The sequence below is a fragment of the Cupressus sempervirens genome, chromosome 1 (assembly GCF_028749045.1).
Source record: "Cupressus sempervirens isolate cs-2001-9-10 chromosome 1, ASM2874904v1, whole genome shotgun sequence".
Taxonomy (NCBI): Eukaryota; Viridiplantae; Streptophyta; class Pinopsida; order Cupressales; family Cupressaceae; genus Cupressus; species Cupressus sempervirens.
The window spans coordinates 711,445,845-711,465,829 of record NC_143118.1 but is presented as its reverse complement, the minus strand read 5'-3'; positions in this window follow the sequence as shown (position 1 = coordinate 711,465,829).

Sequence of the window (19,985 nt, the reverse complement as noted above, 5' to 3'; positions counted from 1 at the left end):
ATTAATAGAAAATACACCAAGGACTCATAAAACAACATACGAAAACCCATCATAGAAAAATACATACCAAATCAAACAAAAGGGTTATAATCACGAAATTACATCATTTGATGCATTCGAAGGGTACTTAACTCAGATACTTGTCCTAATTATCAATTAGGACAATTGGCTAAAGGGTTTAGGATTTGGACTTAATATTTTATCTCCCCTCTCTTACCATTGAGACAGTGCGATAGGATACCCTCATCCTGACAATTTAGGGAAGTCGATACCCGGTACCTGCAACCTGCATAAAATCCACGCATGTACAAACACAATATTCTAAGCTAAAGAGACAATGGCAAGAAGTGGTGCATCGTGTAGATCCCGACTAGCAGGTGACTACGACTCCCTTCCTTAACCATATCAGAAACACCATACATAAATAAAATAACACGCACACCATACACATGCAGTATGGGGTAAGTATCCATAAGAAGCACATGGAATAATAAACCATCTAACTAATCATCATCGATAACTGAAACCATTGAATAATCATCATACATGCATGAAATATAGAGTACCAAGTAATCTCATCATATAATAAATTGAGTGTAAACATCATCTGATAATCTCTAAAATAATAATACTAATCATCAAACATAAATTGGCCTAAAAGAGTTTGGCAATGATATTAGAAATGTAGCTCGAAAATGTAACTAGGGGCAGGCACTACAGGAGGAATTTGGGAGAGAGAGAGAGAGAGAGAGAGAGAGAGAGAGAGGATGAAAATTAGAACAAAATATTAGAGATTATATCAAATTTTGAAATAAGGTTGAAATTTATAAATTTAGGAAAATATTAAATTAATGAAGTTAAACAGATAAAACTAAAATTAAAAGAATGTTCTGAAGTAATGTTAAATTTGTTACAAGAAAGTGTTATAAAGTTAGCTTTTAAATAAAGTTTATGTTTACAAATAAAATCAAGCTTTATAAATGAATTGAAAATATATGCATATTGTTGAATTTCAAAAGGGATGTGTGAGGGGGGTTGGGGGGTGGCGGGGAAGGGGGAGGCGGGAGGGTCTACATTATGAGGATGGGGGTGGAGGGGAAGGGAGTGTCTAGAGAAGGATGGGTGGGTAAATTATAGAAGGGGACATGTGTGGGAGAGTGTGACAAGGGGACAAGGGTGAGGCATTAAGTAAAGACTATGAGAGAGAGTGAGAGATAAAGATACATGAGAGAAAGAGAGCAGGTAGTAGGGGATGTGATAGAGGCTATGGGGGGGGGGCGGGGGCATTAGAAACACAAGGTAGACATATAGAATGAATTTGAGAGATAAAGGGATATGAGGAGGGGACATAAGAGTGAGATAAGAGGAAATATGGTAAGAGACATGTGCAAGAGAGATTGTGAGGGATAAAGGTACATGAGTGAGAGATATAGGGTAGATATAGAGGGTAAACAGGGGGACGAGATTATGAGAGGAGGGAAAGGAGGGACATAAACAGATTAAGGAGGTAGTGAGGAAGAGAGATGATGTAGAGATAAATGGTAATAAAGGAGAGGATATGATAACTAGGGGTGAAAATAGGACAAAGGGTGAATTGTACAAAGGTATGAGGTAGAAAGAGATAATGTCGAAGGGGAGAGAGATTAGGTAGAGAGAAAGATAACAATTAGGGCATTGAATGGATGGAAATGGTGATGGGGGGAGGAATTTAGGAGAGAGAGAGAGAGAGAGAGAGAGAGAGAGAGAGAGAGAGAGAGAGAGAGAGAGAGAGATGTGGTAATTAGGTGATGGATGACAATTAGGGAGGGAGAGAGAGAGAGAGAGAGAGAGAGAGAGAGAGAGAGAGAGAGAGAGAGAGAGATGGGCTAGGGCTATATGGTAATCAAGAGGAATAGATGGTGAGAGGGGGGATGGATATAGGAGAAAGAGGGAATAGGGGAGAGATGGGGTAAATATAATAATTAGGAAATATGATAGATGGACATGGTAATGAAGGAAGGAAGAGAGGATAATAGTGATAAGTGAGTGGGTGGGGGTTGGCGGGGTTCAATAGGAGAAGATATGTTGAGAGGAGGGTGGGGAGAGAGGGAAAGAGAGTAATTATGGGGGAAGATATATGTATTATATGTTTGAGAAAGAGAGATGTGTGAGAGATAGTAAGAGACATGATGTAAAGATATATAAGGTATTTAGGGGGAAGCAATTGCTAAAGGGGCAACCAGATGGAAGAAAGATCGAAGGGGGAGTGGGGAGAAATAGAGGTAAATATAGAAAGAGGATAATTTAGGCCCGAGAGAGAGAGAGAGAGAGAGAGAGAGAGAGAGAGAGAGAGAGAGAGAGAGAGAGAGAGAGAGAGAGACGGGGGGCGGGTGAGGTTGACATAGTGTGAAGGATGAGAGATAAAGAAACATGAGAGAGTTTTTGAGACTTTAATTTAATGAATAATACAAAACCATGTATTATAAAATTTGAAGTCTTAATAACTCTCTAACTCTCAATTTCCTTAAAGAAGTCCCACTATGACCTTTTCTCTATTACAAATAATAATCTATCTTTAAGGATAAAACTTAACCTAACAATAATGCAAATAAAAGCTCTAATTTCAATCCAAAGTTTAATTCTAATTAGCTGAATAAAAAGAAAATTGATTGTATTAATTATTATATAGGTGACAATTTTTTTTTTTGCAAAGGGAATCTATTTCATTAAGCATATTTTTGAAGTGAACATATAAAATATATAATGTACCATAAAATATAATTATTATAATTATTATCTATTCTTGTAAATTACTAAATCATAATAATATTAAATATTTATTCATTAAAATTTTGATAATATATTAACTACAATGAATTATAATTTTAAAAATAATATCTATAACGAATTATTATTAAACACTTCATAGAGTTGCTTATAAGAAGTAACTAAATAAATAAATTCCCTTTCATTGTTTTCAAATAACTTACCATCCTACTAACTAACATATAGATAACATAAAATAATAATTTATAATGATCACGATCAGTGTTTCTTAAAAAAAAATGCAAATCTAAAAAGCTTAGAAAATCTAAGCTGTATAAATTTAGAGTGCATTGAATCTTGTGTACACTGGTGCTCTACAGACAATGTTTATTGATTCCTTTCTTAAAAAATAGTTGGAAATGAATGTATAAATTTAGTAGTAAAGTTATAAAAGTGAAAGTTGGGAACATAGGAAAAGTGTAAGAAATTCTATTTAATGTGGAAAAAAGCTTGATAGCCTAGTGTTGCTTTGTGTAAATCCATTGTTCAGTTCATCACCAACTTGTATCACGAATCCTGATGATATTGTCAACTTGGTATAAAACTAAACACAAATTAGAACAATCTTGCAAAAATTTTCTAACATATATGACCATTTACTAAAATGGAAAAGAGCCATACATTTGACTCTTCTTGTATCTATGAAAACCTAAAGTAGAGTTTCTTTGAGGTCGATTTAAAAGGAATCCAAAACCCTAATCTCCATCTCTATTAATAATTCTTATGATGATTTACAAATCTTACTTGTGCTACTATATAGTTTTCGGCAAGATCAATTTCAGGTGATTCAAATGCTAATAGTCATCGATAGCAATCAATTTTATCATGTTTCACGAAGTGAATGTGCATAATTATAAATTTTCTGTTGGAATTGATTACACAACAATCCAAATCTCAAATCTTAAGTTCATCAATCACAATAATCTTGATTAATATTTACAAAGAGTGTCTGCATTAATGTAAAGTTTCCATCAATATAATTTCCTCCCAATCCAAATTGTGGTCTCTATTAATATTAATGTGTGAAAAATCAACTATTGGAGTCACTGATTATTAATCTCCTATCGTAAATGATTATTAAACTGCTGAAAACAAATTCCCAGCTAATATTGAAAACTAACACAATTGCAACTTCACTTATAAAATATGGAAAGAAATGAATAACACAATGAACAAAATATTTTCAGACAAATTGTCCCTGGAAAAACCCCTAAGGGAAAACCAGTTCTACATATGAGGAATTATATTAAACTTCAGCAAATCAAGAAATACAAAATTCCTTGCCTCTCATTGGCAGAACTCCGACAACCTCCTAATTTCTCCCACTAATATTCCCCACTGCTATCGCCACGGTAACACTATGCCCTTGCTAACACTGCAAGACAATTTTCTATCACTGCAAAATGCTTCTGCAAAACTTCTATGTCCAAATGACCCAATGACCCCTTTTTATACTACCCTATTGGAAAAACCAACGACCGAGATTAAATCAAAGCAACGGTTGAGATTAAGAAAACTTGACAACCAATAATAGAATTGATTTCAAGGCGTCCAAAAGGGAATCACTAAAATTAGTAAAAAATAACCATTTACTAATTCTCGACAAGTGGACAAACAGCTGTCCAAACTACCCATAACTCATGCTGCTATACATAGATAAGGATGAACAGCTATCCAAGCTACCCATGAATACTATTGCTATTTCCAAGTCAGAAATAATAGCTGTCCAACTAACAATAATTAACACTCCCTCTTAGTGAGGAATCTATTCTGCATGACACCCATCTTATCTCTAAAAAAGATAAATTTGGCCTTTCCCAAAGCCTTCGTCAGAATGTCTACTACCTGCTCATTTGTAGATATGTATTATAGTTGAACAATACCTCATTGTACACAATCCCTGATCAAGTGATATCTAATATCTATATGTTTAGACCTATCATGACACACTGGATTCTCAGACAACTTGAAGCAACTCTATTTGTCACAATGTATCACAGTAGTCTCAACTTTTTGACCAAACAAGGCTACTAAAAACTTTCAAAGCCATATAGCTTCACATGTCGCCATGCTAGTTGCTATGTATTCTGGTTCTACTAAACTTAGAGCCACAAAATTTTGCTTCCTACTGAACCAAGTTACAACTCCTGATCCCAAACTGAAACAACACACTGAAGTGCTCCTTTTGTCTGTTGTACTTCTTGCCCAATCTGCATCAGTATAGCTTATCAACTTGATATCTTCACCTCGAACATATCTGATCCCATACTTGACTGTACCACACAAGTAACATAGCACATGTTTAGGCACTATCCAATGCATTCTCTTTGGTTCAACCATGAACTGACTAAGAGAGTTTACTGCAAATGCTATATCTAGTCTAGTCTTGACCAAATACATAAGCGAACCAATCAACTATCTATATAAAGTGGGATCTACATCCTTCTCCTTAGTTGTATCTACCTTCCTCCAATTCGTGATCATGGGTGTAGACATGGCTTTGCAATCCTCCATCCCAAAAATTTTCAAGATTTCAATGCAATATTTCCCTTGACCAAGGAAAATCTCCCCATCTATCTCCCACACTTCCATGCCTAGAAAGTAGTGCATAAGTCCTAAATCCTTCATCTCAAACTCTTCTACAAGGTTCCTCTTCCCTTCCACTATGAGCCCTAGTGAACCTGTAAGAAACAGGTCACCCACATAAAGAACAAGAATGCAAATCTCACCCCCAACCACCAAGTAGTAGAGGTTAGCATCTGCTTCACTCTTCACAAAGCCCATTTTTTGCAAGTATGTATCAATGTGCTCATACCACGCTCTAGGAGCCTGCTTGAGTCCATACAACACTTTATTCAATCTACACATGTGGGTCTCTTTGCTGTGTGCTACAAAGCCTTCTAGTTGTTCTATGTATACCTCCTCCTTCAACTCACCATTAAGGAATGTTGTGTTGACATCCATTTGATGGATTTTCCATCCCATCTGTGTTACAAGTGAGATTACAACTTGTATAGAAGTATACCTGGCAACTAGAGCAAATGTCTCCTCATAGTCTATTCCCTCCTTCTGAGAGAACCCCTTTGCCACGAACCTCGCCTTGTATTTCTTGATGCTACCATCTACACCATGCTTTATCTTATAGATCCAGGATGATCCAACTACAACCCTATCTATTGGTCTACATACTACCTCCCACACATATGTATGCACCCTAAAATTGTCACCTAGACTATGGCCCCCCATTATTCAATTTATCAATTTATCAAATTTCCTGAATCAATGGTGTGTAATATTTTATTAAATCAATTTAAATTAATTTCCTTGATCAAATTCAATTATTCTATTTTTCTAAGGTTGATCATTTTATCCTAAGTCTTATTTAATTAAAAGAAAATCTCCTCTTTTAATAAAATAAGTCCCCATTTAATTAAAAGAAAACATCTCTTTTAATTAAATAATTCAGCCACATTTAATCAATTAAGAGGAAAACCCCTCTTTTAATTTAATTAAATATCTCCTATTTAATTAAGAGAACTTGCTCCCTTTTAATTAAATGAAAATCCCACTTAAATATCTCTCTTTGATGAAGAAGAAAATAAATAAATCTGTTTATTTATTTTCTCTACACTTAAATGCACATATCTCTAAGTGTGACTTATCTTTATCCTCTTTCCACTTTCTTCTCAACCACTCCTCTTTTCTCATTGGTGGAATTTTGTCTCACATGGATCAAACTCTATTATCCCATATTGGTTGTGAGAAGCCTCTCACCTCCATATTTTCATTTATAAGGGAGAGCCATCTCCTCATTTTGAACACCCATTATTGAAAGCACCCATTATTATGCTATTGTTATGTTGCAGGTTTGGAGAGTGATTTTTGAAGAAGGAGTTTTGAATATTTAAAGCTTTTGTGGAGAACTTCTATCTTCTTGTCTCATTCTCTCTTGCATGCATGGCTTCTATCATTATGATCCATACTTTGATTTTCATGTTAGCTTAGATCTTACATTGATAGATTAGATCTTGCTTTCATAGATTAGATCTACATTGTTATTTCTTTTCATAGATTAGATTTTATTTCTTGCATTGTTTTGCATTGTTATCATTTAGATTAGTTTTTTCATTTCCATTTGCATGCATATTAGATCATTGAATCTCTTGTTTCATGGTGTACTCGCATGGGCACAAACTAGGTTAGATTGAGGGCCTCCGTTACAAACCCCTAGGAGCTATGAGTCGCCATTCGAGACCTCATTTTTGAGCAATCTTGAATATAATGACTCATAGAAGTGTGCCCACATTTTAGGAATACAACATCATTCTGCATTATTGAAGAATATTCCTCAACCATAGCATCTCGTCATACCTAATGTTCTGTAGCTTCTTGATAGCTAGAAGGATCACTATCTACCAACTGACTAACTAATGCCACATAGTCATTGAACTTGGCTGGTTGTCTTCGCTGTCTAGTACTCTTTCTAGGAGCTCCCACAAACTCCTGAGTATCCCTTTGTGTATCTAGAACCACATGGTTCCTGCTACCAATTGTAGAGGATGAAATGTCAACCTCTAAGTCTTCTAGATGCATTTCATGTTGCACCTATTGCTCCATACTCTGTGAATCTTCACTAACTGACTCTACACTCATACTAGTAACTATATTTGAGCTTTTTTTCCCTTGACTTGGTCTTGGACCTTTTGTTGGGTGCTCACTCTGATCATCTACTAGCAAATCTCTAGATCTCCTGAATGCCTTTTCCTCCATGAACTTGACATCCTGTCTGACAATAATTCTTATAGTCCCTAGAATGAAAATCCTATATGCCTTTGAGGTCTCACTGTACCCAACAAAGTACCCCCTCTCTACAATTTTATCTAACTTTGTACATGTATCTCTAGGAATATGGCAATATGCCAAACTCTCAAATATCTTGAAGTGACTAACATCTAGCTTCTTCCCTATGAAAGCCTCCTCTGGTGTCATCTTCCCTAGCAGCTTGTGTGGAACTCTATTCTTAATGTAGACTATTGTATTACATGCCTCTACCCATAAGTAACTCGGCATGTCCTAGTCATGTAGCATAGCTCTTGCTACCTCCAATATATAATAGTTCTTCCTCTTAGCAACTCCATTCTACTGTGGATTGTAAGGAACAATCCATTCTCTCTTGATTCCTTCTCTGGTATAGAACTCCTAGAAGATATTTCCTTTGTACTCGCCTCCATTGTCTGACCAAAGAACCTTTATCTTCTTTCTTGTCAAATTCTCCACAAGAGCCTTGAACTCTTGGAATTGACTGAAAACCTCATCCTTAGTCTTCAAGAAGTATATCCAGGTCTATCTAGAGAAATCATCAATAAAAGTAACATAGTACTCATATCCTCTAAGAGATTTTGTTGACATAGGTCCAAAAACATCTGAATGTACTAGATCAAGAACATCCTTAGATCTAGTGTCACTCCTTGGAAAAGATGCTTTCGCAAACTTCCCTAACACACATCCCTTACATACATCATCATGCTCTGTGCTCACCTCTGGAACACCTATCACCATCTCACAAAGAAACCTAAGTGCTCCATGATGAATATGACCCATCCTCCTATGCCATAGCTCTCCATGATCTCTAGGATTACTATTGCTCATGAGTGTCTTAGGAGTATCAAACTACAATCTATAAAGGTGACCACTCCTAACTCCAATAGTTATGGGTGATTTCCAATCCTTGTGCTTAATCAACACATTTGTCCATCTAAAGAGTACATTATACCCCTGTCCTAAAGAAGAGATACAAAAATCAAATTCATACTTAAGCCTGGCACATATAACACATCATGAAGTCGAATTATCCTTCCATTCTCCCTCTGAAATTGAACAGTCTCTTTCCCAATAGGGTTGAGTTTGAATAAGTTTCCCATAGAAATTTGGATGTTGGTGTCCTCCTCCTTGCAATTGGAGAAGTACTCTCTAACTCTTGTCATATGAAATGATGCCCCACTATCTATATACCAAACATATTGTGAGGTTGAGCTAACCATAGAAGCTATGAGTGCAAACTCATCTTCTGTTCTACTAGAGAGTTCTTCTGCACTTGCTGAAGCTGCCACCTACTTCTTACCCTTCTTCCTCTCTAGGAAATCACTGACATAGTGGCAAAACTTGTGACATCCAAAGCACCTGACCTTAGAAAGGTCCTTCTTCTTCTTCTCACTTTGTGAATTTGATCCTTTGCTAGATCCCTTCTTTGCTTTCCCTTTACCTGCTAGGGCAACGTTCTTTTGTTCCACCTCTTTTTTCTGACTCTAGTTGGCCCCATTGACAAGACTTAGTCTAAACTCCTCCTAAGTGAAATTAGTCCATAGTCGATCCCAACTCGGTAAAGTATCTCATCCACTGAAAGCTTGAACAAAGACACTCCATTGTTTAGTAAACCCATTTAGGGCTATTCTCACTAGCTCATCATCACTAAGGCTATCTCCAACAGCTACTAACTCATCCTTGACAAGTTTGAGCCTAGTGAGGTAACTTGTGATGTCTTCTCCCTAGTTCATCCAAGTATTCTTTAGCTTCTTTCTGAGAATCAACTTCCTATTGGTGGTAGCATTCTGGTACAGATTCAAAATGGCATCCACATCTTCTTCACTATATCTAGCTCTAAGATATGTGGAACAATATGATCCTTGACACCATCAAGGATTATCCTCCTTGCCTTGGCATCGTCCTTCCTATATGTTGCAAGCTATGTTGCATCAGTTGGTACAGGTACAACACTGGTAGCATAATCCTTGATACCATTCTCTTCCAACAATAAAGAAATTCTAGCCTTCTAGACACCAAAATTTGAGGCACCATCCAATCTATCCTAATCTCTTAAACCAGCTAAAGCCATCTCAAGGGTTTAAAGCAATAATAAATCTAAAGAGATCAAAATTTCTTTCCTAGGGAAAAACTCTTCTACCATTAACAACGCTCTAATAGCATGTGAAAAATCAACTATTGTAGTCACTGATTATTAATCTCTTATTGTAAATGATTATTAAACTACTAAAAAAAAATTCCCAGCTAATATTGAAAAATAACACAATTGCAATTTCACTTATAAAATACGGAAAAAAATGAATAACATAATGAACACAATATTTTCAGACAAATTGTCCCTAGAAAAACCCCTAAGGGAGAACCAGTTCTACAGATGAGGAATTATATTAAACTTTAGCAAATTAAGACATACAAAATTCCTTGCCTCTCACTGGTAGAACTCTGACAACCTCCTAATTTCTCCCGCTGATATTCCCCATTGCTATCCCCACACTAACACTGCGCCCTTGCTAACATTGCAAGACAATTTGCTATCACTACAAAATGCTTCTCCAAAACTTCTATGTCCAAATGACCTAATGACCCCTTTTTATACTACCCTATTAGAAAAACCAATGATCGAGATTAAATCAAACCAACGGTTGAGATTAAGACAACTCGATAGCCAATAATAGAATTGGTTGCAAGGTGTCCAAAAGGGAATCACTAAAATTAGTAAACAATAACCATTTACTAATCCTCAACAAGTGGACAAATAGCTGTCCAAACTACCCATAACTAATGCTGCTATACATAGATAAGGACGAATAGTTGTCCAAGCTACCCATAAATACTATTGCTATTTCCAAGTCAGAAATAATAGGTATCCAACTAACAATAATTAACATAATGTTCCTGAACACGGTTTAAATTCCACCTTTAAAGTATTTTTTCCATTGTGGCTCTATTCAAGAAGGTCTATTACCAAAGATAAGATGTCCTTTTTGGCATATGATAACCTGACCAAAAAATCTAAAATTTGACCATTTTCTTGCTTTGACGGCATTCGACACATCAAATTGTCATAACAATAACAATCCAACTGCAAGTCTGATACTAATAAGCCTATCAGCTTAATTAATATCTCTTGCTTGCTTAAAAACCTCTATATTTCCACTGACCTAGTTTCCTTAATGTTATTAATGTTAACATAACATAATTCTCTATTGGTGATTCCTTTCAGTGATGGTAATAATTCTCAAATACTATGAACTCCAATTTTTAGATAAAGATGACTGTCGAATTTTTTTGCTCACTTCTATGTGTTGTGATATGAAGCTCAATAATCAAACTATCTATTCATCTTCTCATGGGTCTTCAATTGAAGGCTTATGTTAATGTATAAATATACATATGTTGTCATGTATTGTATTAGATTGAATATTTTTAATAAAATAATTTCCCATTCAAGTGTAGACGTAGCCACAAGTTTTGGTGAACCATGGTAAATAATTGTGTATTGTGTTCATTTTCTTTAGTTCTATTTTCTATTTCATTTCTCTATTCATTTTATTATTTACTATTGGTATTAAAGCTAGGTGAGTTTGAGCAAAGATGGGGGAAGAAGATGATTGTGTTGATTTTATCATTGAAGAATTTCATGAAAATTTGAAATCTTTTGAAGAGGATGACACTGAATCTAGCAAAGATGACGTTGAGGATGTTGAAGAAAGCTAGGATGAAGTTGATGAAGATGATGTTTATATGACTGAGGAGAGAAGAGAGATTTATGATGTTGAAGGAAGAAAATTTCATATTCATAGAGGAGTAGTTTTGTATGCACTATTAGTTGCAAGTTTTGTGTCTCATAATAAATATTGAGAAAGATAAGTTTGAAAAAGAGTGCAAGTTTTTTTGAAGAAATTTTGATTCAGGAAGAAGAAAATACTAGGTAGAGCAATTCAGAGGACCTTTATCTTGCAAAAATGTATGACTCACTAATAGAAAAGTTTCCTCTTGGTGGAAAGGAAGCACAAGAAGACTTTGGATGCCTAGCAACTGAAGATCTAAGTAGCATGGGGATTATAGACCTCAAAGGGGTTAGAGAGAGCCAAGACTCAAGGTTGTGCATGATCCAGAAGCATTTGGCGTGGTAGAAAATAAAGACTCTGATGATTTATTGTTGTAGATTACAGCAGTAGAAGCATAATAGAGTGCATTAATTGTAGTTTTCTCTATACAAAAAGATAAAGAAATAGGTAAAAAAAATGAAAGAAAATGAAAGGACAAAAATTTAAACATCATAATAGACTGTATTAATTGCCATTTTCTCTAGATGTTTTAGCTTTATTATATTGTGAAGAATGTTTGTTGACAAATTGACAATAGCTTCATCATTAGCTTTATGTGATGACCACACTGCAAGGGCTCACCCCATCCTTGTCTTTCCAAGTAACGATCTGTGCCCAATATTGAGAACGGACGCAGCTATCCTCCCTAGATCAATTTTCAAAAAATTGAAAACATCATGGATTATGTTTTTCTGAAAATTTCAGCATTTGATCTTCCTCATCTGCATAGTTTGTAGTGGAAAACAACAAAAAAAATTAGAAAAAAATCACTGCATTTTCATGAATCTGAAAAGAAAAATTGACTTTATTTTGTCTTTAGTACATTTTGTCTGCTCTTCCATTAAGAACTCCGCACTGTATGACTATTGCCTTCCCCAATAAGCACATCGACAATATCTTCATCCCCTCTCTCTACTGAGTAGTGGAGGGGGAGGCGGCCTCTGTCGTCTACAACAGCTGGCCTTCCCCGTATTCAACAATCATTCGACAAATGCTTGCGTCAGCTGCCTCACACACACAGTGAAGAGTGGTCTTTCCATCTTCGTCTGCTGCATTGGTGAACAACTCTTTTGAATGACATTTGTCGAAAAGATTTCTCCCAATTTCTTCATTTTTACTTAATACAGCATAAGATAGAGTGCTATTCTGGCCATCGTGAAAAAGGTTTGCTTGTGGCTGGGCGCCCCACTCTAATGCCATTTTCACCACTCAAAACTAACTTCATCCCGTGCTACATTGATTAAAATCTTGTTAAAAACGTCACGATTTCCAGTTTTGTTGCAGTAGGCAAAGGATGTCTTTCTCAACATATCATTAAAATGTTTCCCTCATCACGTGTTGCATCCTTGCATGCCTGTCTAAAAATCATACTCCTGTCAAATGTTTCATATTCAGAGAGATGAGAGAGTATGGCATTGGACATAATGAAATCCCTTCGGCTAGCCTTCTGACACCCCTCATTCTTCAATCAGTAAAGAAAGACTAATACTTACCATGCTCGTTAGAGTAGATGAAGAGATGACGTGCCACAAAAAATTCCAGATATCATCTAACGTGTCTACTGCTTGAGAGGCAATCTCCTGAACCAAACTCACTGTAGGACATGCCAAACTTACAAATATACTCCTATTGTCCCAAGAAGAATTTCCCATGCTAACCATTACTTCTTTGACCGACTCTCCAGATAAATTCTTCCTCATCGTTGTCTCTTGGCAAGTCATTCTTGTCGATTAGCCTAAGCATGGGACTCAATTTTGGCAAAGAGCAGGCAACATGGACACCCCAAAAGTGCCAAAAAAAAAAGCCAAACTTAAGGTTCCTGATGAGTGAGATTAACCAATTGCTGAATATTATCTACTAAAGTTATCCTTGGTTCTCATTGAAGAGGCATCTTCTCATTCTCTTGAACTCATAATTAGTGAGTCATGGTGCAAAATGCCTCACAGCCAATGATCTGTCTACACTCTCACAAACTCATGCCCTATTACTACATGATGTGGTGCCAAATCAAGAAATAATTTTACACAATAAGAAATGAGACTTTCATTTTCAGAAATGATACACTATTACATTCATTACATCAAAAATAGGCTTGACTACATCCCTTGTGACCTTGTAACAATATCAATTTCTGGGGAAACACCCTTCTCATAATACATTCTCCCAAAGTCCACAAGGATTAACTTTTCATTGTAAGAATTGACCCTAAGTAACCTAAATTAGGTTTAGGATTAGGAACATATGTTTTATTATGCCATTTGGTGACCACCACCAAAATAGAAGGTTCTATAAGTCACATTAAAAATTGATGCAAAATTAGAAGGTGTGATAAATGGTACTCCAACTTTTGGGAGGAGTAACTTTTGATTTGAGACTCTGAGTGATAAACTATCTACATTTATAGAATGCTCTCCAAGTGCTCTATATGTCAATGGGCTGAAATTTCTTCCCTCCAATTTTCAAGGTGGCACAAGGCCATTTAGTGCCTCAAAGTGGGCTTTGAAGCATTCTCATGAGGTATCTAAGCCACTTACAACTATCATAACTTTTTAAAAATAAAATGTTTAGACCCAATTCATTTTTCTAGTGCTTAAAATTATAATTAAAACCATTACTCCAAATTACACCCTCTTACTCTTCCCAACTATGTCTCTATAGAAAAAGAACCATAATTTTGCATTTGTGCATATGTCGAGTTTCACAGAAACACTAACCCATAAAGGTAATAATAGAACTATGAGATTTAGATTCTTTATTTGGCCAATGGGTATCCAAAAATACAAACACCTTAAATGGCAACTAGAACAATGGAAATTTTGGATGATACATGATTTCCCTTACATGACTAGATACTCTTGTATTATAAACCTTAGTACTATAAGAATTCATTGAAAATGTTTAATATGGAAAAATCTAAACCAATAGAAACACATTTAGTTGTAGGTTATAAATTTTCTTCTAGTAATGATACATTCAGTATATTTCACACAAGATATAGATAAATTTGGTTAGATGATTTCAATATCTAACTCAGACAATAATAGATATATCTAACAAAGTTGTAATTGGCATAAGATTTCACATAGAACCTAAGGAAACACATTTCACATCTACGAAGAGAATATTGAGATATTTGAAAGGGTCATTAAATTATTGTTTTTCGTATGATAGATCTAATGATATCAATTTATGTTCTATTTTATACTTATGTATGGCACCAAGGTGTAGATGGTAAGAGAAAAACAAGTGGAGGAGTATTATTTATTTCAAAGAGAGTGGTCTCTTGGTTAAGAAAGAAGAAGAATGCATATCTTAATATTCTTTAAAACATGATATTTTTCTACTACATCCAATTGTACTAATTTGGAATAGATGAAGAAATATTCTTTAGGATATTAGCATTGTGATTAATGAGTCTATTTTATTCATTGTGATGACGCAAGAAATCTTAACATATTAAAGAATCATGCTATACATTCAAATACAAAGATCAAAGATTATATTAAGATCTTTATATTTTTGTTTACGAAAAGAAAATTTACTAGCAAGAGTTCTACCTTTTTTTTTTTTTTTTTCTAGCACTTGATTTATTTAAGAAAATAATATTTGGTGATCATTGGATTTCAATAGATGTAATATTTATGTTAATAAGTTGAGAGGTTGTTTGGGACTTAGGAATTATTTATCACCCTTTCGAATTTATATAAATGGGGAAGAGATTATGTTATAAACCTCTATCTGATGGATGTTTTTCCTAATAGAGGACAAAGTTACATATATGTAGGAACATGTTTGAATATATTATGAAACCTTTGTTGAGATGCTAGGTTTGGATTGATACTTTTTTTTTCAAAAATGTCTTGCCATCAATTCCAAAGGGGGATAAGTTTTAGTGATGGAGGAGTTTTTTTTAAAGGGATAGTGTTGAGTTGAATTATCTCTATAATATTTGTTTGCATGTAGGTTTTTTCTTTTATTTCAAAATGTGTTGAAAGGATGTAGAGATGAGTTGTACAAATAATGCATCTTAGTGTTAGAAGAATTCCTTAAAAAATCTTTACAATGAAAACTTAGATTTATGTTTAGGAGTAAGTGTAGACATTATTTAAGTGGCTATGGACATTTATGTGTTGATATTAGGGAGCTACATTTCATTTGGAGTAGACTAGTTAGAGATGAACAATCAAGAATTATTCCACAATGGGTTGGCATATTTTAAGTATAAGTTGTCAGAGATTAGGGAATATTGTATGCAAGTACAAGTCATGAAAGAAGACTTTTCATAATATTCTTAAGGATTTGTGTTCCTTTTGGTTCATGTTGTGTTGGGTCTTTCATGTAGCATTAGGACATTTTCTTACTAGAGTTAACTTGATGCTACATTGTGTTGTTTGGCATTGGAAATCATTGACTATGGATCTTAGTGTGCATTTGATATTTTTTAATAGTAATATATATATAATAGTTACCATATGCACCTTCTTATTTCTTAGTGTAATTATTTTTGCATTAATATAATCCTAGGAGTCTAATCTCATTGTTTCATTGTATGTTGTAAACATGAAAGTAACTTCCTTGGTTTTAAGATGCAGTAATGCATTTATATGTATGAGACTTGATTCTAGATATCAAAGAACATCTAATGGTTGGTCAAATGTTTTATTAGATATATGATTAGAAACTATATAATCATTTCTTGTGCACTTCATGAAAATCATAGAATAATTAAATTACCATTCATTCAATTCATGACGCATGCATTTAACCTAGATAAGCTCAGATAGTGAGTCCTCTTAAATGTATTTTTAACCTTCACCTCTTAAGAAATTTACTTAAGAATTGATCCTATTATTTTCTAGCAACCACTAATTGGGTTCTAAACCTTTTAACAACCATTGTGTCCATTAGTAGAGAATTTTCTTTAATAGTGTCTAATGTCATAAATTGTTTTATTGACCCCTAAAAGGGTTACATCACCTTATAGATTTATTTTCATATTAATGTGCATGATCTTGTGCATATGATCCACACTAGGGTATTTTCTTAAGAGAAAAATTGTGTTACTTACATGGTTGTGGCTTATATCTTACTCATAATCATTTGTATTGCTATATATTTCATTGGTTATTTGGTTTTTGAGTATAAAGCTTATGAATATTATACGAGACTAATTCAGCCCCTTTCCTCTAATGATTTTTATAGCAAGGTGATGTCTCTTGACATACTTAGATAATCTTTGTTCTGCTCTATTTTCTTCATTTAGTCTCTCAACTTATGAATCACTATATACATCTCTTTTAAGTAGTTCAACGGCTCCTTCATGTACACTAATCTCAAAATCATAATGTGCCTCTATGTCATTCTATAACTTGGTACCTAAATGTATCTTGGTTCCAGAATGCAACTCGGCATTAATAGTATGTGACTCGGTAATAACTAAAACTTGATGTTGGTTTGCAACTTGAGTTTGAGCATCTTCATTAGTAGACATACTTCCATTGTTAATGACTTGTATTTTTCTAGTTCCTTCATAGTTTTAGCCTCATATACTTCTGTATATTCATCAAATTTCACATTTACACTTTCCACAACTTTGTTAGTGTTAGTATTTAAACACTTATAAGTTTTACTTCTTGTACAATAACTAAAAAAAAAACATTCTTCACTTTTTGCATCTAGCTTACCATTCCTTAAATCTTTGAGAATATAACACTTGCTTCCAAATACCTTAAAATATTTTACATTGGGTGAGCAACCATAACATGGCTCAAAAGGTGTTGAATGAGTACCTTTTTTGACTTGTACATGGTTCAAGGTATAGATAGTTGTACTTATATATTCTCTCCAATATTTCAAAGCAGCATTCTTCTCCATCATAAGTGTCCTAGCATAGTCCATTATAGATTTGTTCCTAATTTCAACAATTCCATTTTGTGAAGGGGTTTCAAGAGTAGATGTTTATCTTTTGATTCCTCTATCATTACAAAATATCTCAAACTCATTTGATGTAAATTCTTCTCCTCCGTTAGATCTCAAACATTTTTAACTTTTACCTATTTCTTTCTCAACTCTTTCCAAACACCACTTAAAAATTTGGAAAGCATCAAATTTTTGTTTCAGAATAATAACATTTGTCATTCTAGAATAATAAACAAGTAGCATAATGTACTTATCTCTTTTGTAGCTTTGCACTTCAATTGGTCCACACAAGTTAGTATGAAAAATCTCTAATATTCCTTTAGAGGTATGAGTCTTACTCTTAAAACTTGACTTTGTGATTTTTCCTAACTGACATTGTTTGTATTGTTAGGCTTCTTTAACTTAGGCAAACCTCTAACCCTTTTCATGTTATTGATACTAACCAGATTATCAAAATTGACATGACATAACCTCTTGTGCCACAACCACACATCATCAAATTCTACAATTAAACAAGTAGCATCCTCTACATCGAGGTAGAATAGATTATCTCTAGTTTTATTACCCTTTCCAATCAGTTTTCCATTAGTATCATATATCTTAGCAATTTTTTTATCAAAGTCATCGACCTTACAACCCAAATTATTTAGTTCTGGCATGCTCAACAAGTTATAGTTAATTCCTTCAACATAATAACCATTTCCATATAAAATCTTTTCTATGAGCTTGATAGAACCTTTATATTTTATTAGACATGGTGCATAATTACCGAACCTTACACTATTTTCATAATAATAATTCAAGGTAATGAGCTTACTTTTATCTCCATTCATTTGATGTGAACACTCAATGTCAATGATCCATCTGTCATTCTTGTTCACACTAGACACAAATGTAGTTGTCTCATCCTCATCAGATTCATCCTTCATTGCAACATACACCACTTCATCATCATGATCGTCAGATCCTTCTTTTGTTTCCTAATGTGGCAAGGCTTCTTTCCTTTGTCTTTGTAGTCTAGGGCTCTACCAGGATCAACATGCTATGTGGTGATGGTAGATTGTGCATGATCTCTAGGACCTCCTAGGTGTAGCTTCATCAGACTTCACAAAGTAAAAATTTTATCTCTATCAAGCTTGGGTACCTCTCTTTTTGACATCTTGATCTTTTTGCTTCTAATACCTTCAAAATAGTCATCTTAAGTAGATGACTTTGATACCAATTGTTGGAATTCTTTAGAATAGCTAACATGGGGGGGGGCGGAGGTTGTTGGGGGTGTGCATTAGTTATCCAAGGCCTAGAAGTTCAATAAAAAAATTTCACATCTTACATAACCCATATCCATAAAACATTCTATCATGCATCCATCCATTAGATTATGCAATCACTTCAACTTGTAGGTCACTATCAAATCAACTTTACAAAAATGTAAACATGAAACATAACATATTCAACTTGACACAATGATTTAATGTGGAAACCCAATTTGGATCAAAATCCTAGTAACATGCTACTCATTCTCACTCTTCTAAAATGATGTCCTATGAAAGGTCAACCCTGTTAAAGGTTATGATATACACTGTTAAATGCAACCCAGTTAAAGGGATTAAATCACCCTATTAGGAGTGAACCTTGTTAGAGGACTTTAGATCATTCACTTGGAATATCACCTACTTAAGGGATTTACAAATGACTGTTAGGTCAACCTTAAGCCAAAGGATTTACCTTAGATTGATACAATGATTAGAAAGTAACAGTAAGGCTTGATCATAAAATGATGTGGGAGCATCTGATTTCTCTTCTATTTATGCTGGTATTCTAATGTAGGAGCATCCTAGTCATTTTGTTATCCAACTAATTTTGTTGGTTACTACCAAGTTAGAAAAAATGGTGAGTGCTAGTAAATTTTTAGTCATTTCCGAGTTGAATTTTTTTCCATTATGTTAACACATTGGTTAGTGTGTTATGGTTTTTATTCTTCTAATATCAACTGAGTGATCCTTCAAGTGTCAAGTTTTTTAGTTTTAGTATTAGTTGAGCATGTAGTGTTTATCGAGTTGTAGTATTTGCCAAGTTGCAATGTGTGCCAAGTTATCCAGTATTGGCTGAGTGTTCCTTCATGTGTTAAGTGTTCCTGTTGGTGTCGAGTGATCCTATATGTGATGAGTGCTAGTAATTTTTTCCTATGTATTATTCCAATTTGGGTCAACCTGGTGCATATTTAATTTCATGATGGGTATTTAATATTTGTTGAGAGTTGAATTGTGACTTGGTTATGCATTTAATGTAAGCTTTTTTTTAGTTAGTGATTTTTAATAGGATGACTTGTGGCCATGCAAGTATTTAAAGGGATCTTGGGTATAGAGTCTTAAATATTATTGTTCAACCATGGAGATGTAGGAGAGTCATGAAGAAGTCATTTTAGTTGAGGAGGCTTAGTGTGGAGTATCTTTGAGGTAGAATTTAGCATTTGAGTCTCGTGATCGATTCTTCTTTAAATGTATTCTTCTTTGCAATGGTTGTAACCTAGAAGGCCTTATAGACAAACATGTTGGATGTAAACTTCTTGATTTGAACATATAAAATATTATTTTTGTAGATTTGAATCAT